Here is a 7,079-nt window from a genome sequence, read left to right as displayed (position 1 = left end):
TCATGTGATATCTGAAGATAGGTCATGAATGGCGCTTAACAAAGATTTTAAAATCCTAACTTTAGTAAGGAGACAATACTACATTATAAAACTAAGCGTACTTCTTTTCTTATATAATACTAAGTTATATAGTGATGTTTTGATAGTATTTATATAGAATATATGTATTGAAATGTTTTTTTTTTAAATAGAATAAATGAACAAAAAGAAATTAAAAGTGTTGCTGATCTTTTCCTGTTTATAATTATACCTGTATGCAAATAAGTCAGGAACCTTTTGTTCAGTAGTCCTTTGTTGTGTTTCATAAGTTGTTCTTGTTTCTCTTTTTTGTATAGATTAGACTTTTTCCTGTTTAATTGTTTTTACACTAGTAATTTTGGGGCCATTTATAGCTTACTGTTCGGTGTGAGCCAAGGCTATTTGTTGGAGGCAGTACTTTGAATTATAATTGTTTACTTTACACATTGTGACTAGGATAGAGAGTTGTCTCATTGGCACTCATACCACATCTTCTTATTTCTGTATAAACCAATTCAGCAATAATGATGAAAGTTAATTATATATGAATAAAATGAAATAACACAGAGTAGTGTGCCCTTCTAAGGTTCAAATGGTATTTACAATTAAGAATGGTGTTTGTGGCCTCCAATGTTGGTCGAAGCAACTATTCCATATACCCCTCGATAGGCCTAGGAGCCATGTCATAAATTAACCATATCTCTCAGTGAACTCATGCTTCAGACAGTCAGACCACTATTTCAATGAATTAAATTGCCTTGAAATTTAAAAAGATTGAACAGAATATCTGCTGGAATTATATTCAGCCAAAGAATTGGGAAGATTATGGATGAAGAAGCTTTCTGTCCTTTATATAGATGGTTTTAACAGAAAGAAATATCTGTTTATGCATGTATTCATCAGTGGTATTTTTTGCCTGTATTCCAGATTTAGTGTATGCATACTCAAATGATGACAAATAAACCATGAAATGAGTTCAAGGTCAGATAAAGCCGATAGAGGAACATATAAACCTTAAATTCATTCCAATTCCTGATTAGATCAGCTTTAAGGGAACCACTACTGGAAGGTCTTTGATATTTGGTATGCAGTTGTATAATCATTGGCACATCCCATTTCCATGGAGACACTACTACAACAGTCATATTCTATTGACTTTGAACTTTGCTAACTACATGATTAGTTTGTGATTAGGTCAATTTAAGAGGAACCACAAGTGGTAGGTCAATGATGTGGTATGCAGATCCATGATTATAAGCATTGACACATATCATTTCCATGGAGATCATTCTCTGCCTTCCACTAAGTCATGGTCTATTGACTTGACGTTTAATATAGTTTTAGTTTGTTATTGATCAGTTTAGGAGGAACCACTAATGTTAACTTAATGGTAGTTTTAGCATATGCATTAATTCTTTTCACGGAAATTATTTGGCTCCCTTGCCTATCAATGTTTATTGACTAAAAAAACTTTTAACTTGTTTAGGGATTAGGGAATCACTTATGATAAGTTAATGGTATTAGGTATGCAGTTTTAGAAGCATTGGCATTGCTCATTTCCATACAGATTGTTTGGTCCTGCCCCTTAGTCATAGTTCATTGACTTTGAATGTTTTCATAGTTTATATGTCTAAATATTGCAATTTGGATTCAATACTTGTATTATACTATAAATTTACAAGAAAGCCAGACATGTCTCTATTGTTTATAGAATGATTGTAAAGTGTACATGTCCATCTATCAGGGTTTATCTAACCTTCAACTATCATCAGAAGCGTCTGTTATCTATATTTAAAAGACCTTGATCCTAAAGACCTTTCGATCATTATCAGCTAAACAGGTGAAACATATCATTTTTTTGCAATCTTGTTACAGTTTGTTTTAAAGTTCTATCCAAGATTAAGGACAAAGTTTAAAATTTCCTACTAATCCTTTTTTTTCTCATTGCTGAGGGCCTTATTTTAACCTGAATTTGTTTAATTTTTTGTCTGTTGATCTTCTTTGGACACTTGTCTTATTGGCAATAATACAAAATGTACTTTCTAACATAGAGTAGAAATTTCCAATTTCCTCTTAAGGTTTATGATCCCTTCTGTAGCCATGTAATTACAAAATTTTAAAACTGCAATAGTATGAAAACAGAAAAGATGATGAATAATAGAGGTGTGCCATTGTGTACGTATACTAAGTGGAAACTAATTGCAAAGCATTATTATTCATTGTTTCATTGATTTCACCAATATTTAAATTTATAAACTTGTTTAAAGGAAATCATTGCTAGCACTGCATACAATAATCCTCTATCTACCAGGCACCGAATTGCAAAATATTGAGAGTACAAGGGGAAAGGCTGTGGATTTTCTATAAAATTTCCATATGTTTAGCATTGAAGCAACACAAGGGGTACACAATCCTTAAGTATCATTGATCTATCATAGGCTTTCAAAGGACCGTATTAATTTATCAAGCAGTTCATACTTTGAAGCAACTACAAAAAAAGTCTGGAGCCTTAAATGTCACAGTTCCATATTATTCAAAATTCTTAATGTATGTCCATTTTACCATATGTCATCTCTCTTTTCCATGTCCTGTATCTTTGAAAATAAATCAAAGCACAATAAACCAGCAGACTCACTTTAAAATTGATATGACCACAACATAATGATAAACAACCTTCAAACAAAACTGTAAACTGATATAGGACAGACTATGTAAAAACAGAGGAACAGACACACAGAAAAGAAAACATAATAGCAAATTATCTTTTTCTATTGAAGGATGGGCATAAAATATGTCACAATTCTAACCAGATAAACATTGCATCATGTGTGTGTACCATTATTTTACAATCCCCAACTAGTTGAGTAATGGTAAAATTTTGATTAGGCCAAAATATGTGCACTGTAATTTCTTTGTCCCTCCTATCTTAGTACCTTAATTTGTTAAACATAATTTGTGGTTGTTTTTTTTTTCGACCATAAGTTATGACACCTTCAAGTTATTGTATAAAGACCTTTTTCCCTATTAGGGGGAGATAATTCAACATTGTTACTATCAACTAGATCATAATAAACACCGTAAAATATTGATCCTTGTTTCTTTTCTTTAAAATCATGTTAATTTAAGTTGGAAGGGAAGTCCTTTTAAAGTTATCCTAAATTGAAGTAATAAAAACTAATTGTATATAATAAATAATTTAATAACAAGTAATGTAGCCTACTACCTGGTAGTACTCACATTCCCCCTGGCAATGAATTTTATATATTTTTTATATAATTTCTATTAAAAAAAACATCTACATATTTATTCTCCCTGGCAGTCTTCACACCTTATATCATTTTTATCTTAAATCTCAATCTACATCACTTCTTCACAACCTTCCTGAAGAATAACTGAACTACATATCTTTATACATATCAATAATGTAATTATAAAATCTTCAACATATTTAAAATAGCATGAAAATCAAACTTCAACACATTAATAACTTGATAATCAAATCGTCAACATATTGACACAATATATACGGAACAAAGACAGTACATTTCAGGGTATTTTTGGCAACGTTAATTTGAAAAACCATTTTCAGAAATGTATTTTAAAGCAAGGGTTAAATTTTACATTAAATGTTATCCTTGATTATTTGTTATTATAAATATTAAAATAAAAACAACAATGTCATCATTTAAATGGTAAATAAAACTAGTTTTTAGTAATTTGGCTGAATTACCATAGAAAAAAAATACAACAGACAAACAATATCAATAAGGACTTATTTTTTGCGGAAAATATCTGTTTTGGAAATGCATGTGAATTACTATTAGTACCCTTACAGTGTAAAAATTACAATTTTAATCAAGTGTTGACTGTTTTTCCCATCTCCTGGACAAACAAATTTAAAGGTATAATCCTAATGAAGTAAAAAAAAAATATACAAATGATAAAATATATAAAAATTTGATCAATTTTGTACTGAAATTAAGGATTGGCAGTGATAAGGAGAAAATTTTAAAATAAGACCATTTTGACCCCCCAAAAAAAACAATCTCCGTACAGCATTACAAATGGATATGTTATATAATTTGTTAAGATAAATAAATATATATCAACTTAATATAGACAAATATCATACAAACTACACAAACATATTCAAGGATCATATCTTTGTTCTTTTTACTGTGGATTCATTATTATTTGTTGGATACCAATTTTCGTGGGTTTCGTGGGTACAGTTGAACCACGAATTCAAATGGTTCAACAAATATCATATTTTCAATAGGCTTTGTATACAGAGATTGGCAAAACCATGAAATCAAATATCCATATATATATGTAAGTTTTCTGCAATCTACAAAAATAATACCCACGAAATAAATGAATCCACAGTATATGGAATAAGAGCAACCATGTGCAAGCAAAAACTTTTAAATCCCAAAAATCTAAAAATTCTAAATACAACAAACATCTCAAGTATAAGTCACTGGGAATAAATTTGAACACTTTCTTGACTAGATAATGTAAAATCATGTGATAAAACTTCTGACAAACAGATACATTTGTATAAACAAACAATAAAACGTAATAAAATACAACAGCTATCATTTAAATTTATGGATGTCAAATCCATTTGCAATAAATTTATAAAGTAGCATGAGCTATTTTGAATTTCAACCATCTAAAATACAAGACTATTTATAATTCACTTAGGAATCTAATTTTAATATGAAAATGAAAATGTGATTTCTAAAATTTCCGTTTTGAACTTAGATTTTTGCAAAATCAAAGATATGATCCAAAGCCTTCCTAAAAAAAAAAAAAAATACCCACAGTAAGATATATTACAGCAAAATATTTTTTGGTACATTTGTGGCCCCAAATCTCAATATTAATAACAAGGCTCTGTAATTAAATCAGATTGTGATAGATTAATTCACTTTTTTAATTTTATTTTCGAATTTAAGGGGCAAAAACAAGCATTTATCATACATTTTCTTTTTGGAAAATATACAAATAAAACATTGAAGGTATGTATAACAATATGTCAATGTGTTGGCTGATTAAATCATTCATTCTAAAACATGAAATACTGGCAGTATGCTGAATAATAACAAGAGATATAGGAGATAAGTTTATAAAATGCTTTGAAAAGATGTAACAACCAACAGACGCTACATAAATTCCATTGTCTACATAATAATGTTTTGTTCTTTGTCTTTCATAAAGAATTTACAAATATTAAAAGTAATCAATTAATTGAGACAATAAAGAAATTACAAATGCACTCCAGTTTATACACTGACACATTCCCTGATCAGGATCAGTATAGAAAAACAAAATGTGTAATACACAACAAGGAGACAAAAACTCAATAACACAAAAAAAACAAAGGACATAACAGTAATATTTCAACATATTGTCTTCAAAAATACACATTTTATCAAGAATCTTCCATGAACACAAATAATATAAATAACAAAAACATAAATAATTAACTGAAGACAACAACTCACAAATGCATAGCAACAGTAAAATACCAGAAAAGTAACAAATATTTTAAAATCTTAAACATTTGTGCTTTAATATTATTACATTTTTAGCATTGCGTAGTAGATGTAACTCTTTCGCAAAAAATTTGAGGATCAAGAAATTTCATGATCACCTTCCATGGACTGATACAATATATCTTTTCGCGTTTTGCATTTGCGCCGATCTGCATTTCATTTGCGCCGATTTTTTCTTTCATTTGCGCCGATTTTTATTTTCATTTGTGCCGATTTTTTTAACAGGTGAATTACAGGTAAATTACAGGTGAATAGACTTTTTCCTTGGCCGTACCCGTAGTTCTTTAGCCTCTGTCTTTCGGTCAACTGCTACATGGTTGTGCTCATTCTGTGTTTTGACAATAGTCAGACCATCAGCTGAATCCGTGGTGACTCTGGCTTTAAACGATTTTATGGTACTTTGTAAGATATGTTGTTATGTTTCAGGGCACTGACCTTCCGATATGTATAGCCATCGATGATCAAAGAATTGACTCCTTGGCTCGTTTCGGTGTGCAATATGTCAATAATGTTACAACGAAGTTTCAGAACAATATGAATCAAAATTAACTTAAACAAAAGTGAACAACATTTATAACCAGATTTCACCAATGGTATAGTACACGTACAAGTATTAACTTACCTGTAAATCTAATAAGAAGCAAATATAAAATCGGCGCAAATGAAAAAATGAAATCGGCGCAAATGAAAGAATGAACATTTTTAAAATCGGCGCAAATGTCATACGGCCACAAAATCATACATTTTTGTACATCTGAATAACAACTGTAAATTCAGAAATTATTTCATGCATTTATTATTTTGAAGAATGGACTGAAAAGTGCGATAAATTATTGCGATTTTATGAAAATCTGCATAAAATTGTATCTATTTATTGCAATACTCATTCAGTGGCATAATTTCCAAAGATAAAAAATCTTGCAATAATTTCTGAATTTACAGTACATTGAATGTCAACAAAAATGGTCATGGTAGATTAATGGAATAAAATCTACTTTTACCGGCAATCATTAAAAATCCACCAAAAGGGCTTGCAAATGTCCCATTCTTTATTAAAAATTCGTAGTCTCTCCTACTTTTGCTGTTAATCGCAGACTCAACAAAAATGAGGAAAAACATCAATAAAAATTTCCCTCTCGATACTGTCTTTTGATTGAAAGAAGCTTCCAAGTTTGGTAAAAAAATCCAGGATAGTTTATGAATCTAATAAATGTTTTATAAACTTTAACTGCAGACTATATGTAATGTTAACTGGAAGAAAAACTAAGTCCATTTATAAGTAAAATACGGAAAAAGTGAATTTTTTTTTTACAAAATTTACTTCTGAATAATATCTTATGATCAGAAACAAGCTTTTGTCTAAGTTTGGTAGAAATCAAGGATAGTTTAAGAACATTATAAAAATTTTAAAAACTTAAACCACAGAGTGAATGTTTTGTTTCTGGCAAAAAAAACTAAGTCCATTTATAAGTAAAATACGGAAAAGCGGAAATTTATTTT

The 7,079-nt window shown here is 29.6% G+C and overlaps 1 protein-coding gene across 1 annotated transcript in view; it reads right to left on the bottom strand.

The window, feature by feature from the left end:
* The window catches only part of LOC139512619 (nose resistant to fluoxetine protein 6-like), a 499,632-nt gene that overhangs the window by 275,170 nt on the left and 217,383 nt on the right, over positions 1-7,079 (bottom strand). The gene's annotated exons all lie outside the window — the stretch shown is intronic.

This window comes from Mytilus edulis, chromosome 2 (genome assembly GCF_963676685.1).
Source record: "Mytilus edulis chromosome 2, xbMytEdul2.2, whole genome shotgun sequence".
Lineage (NCBI taxonomy): Eukaryota > Metazoa > Mollusca > Bivalvia > Mytilida > Mytilidae > Mytilus > Mytilus edulis.
Note: the sequence above shows the minus strand (reverse complement) of the source record. Positions and strands in the feature narration are given on the sequence as shown.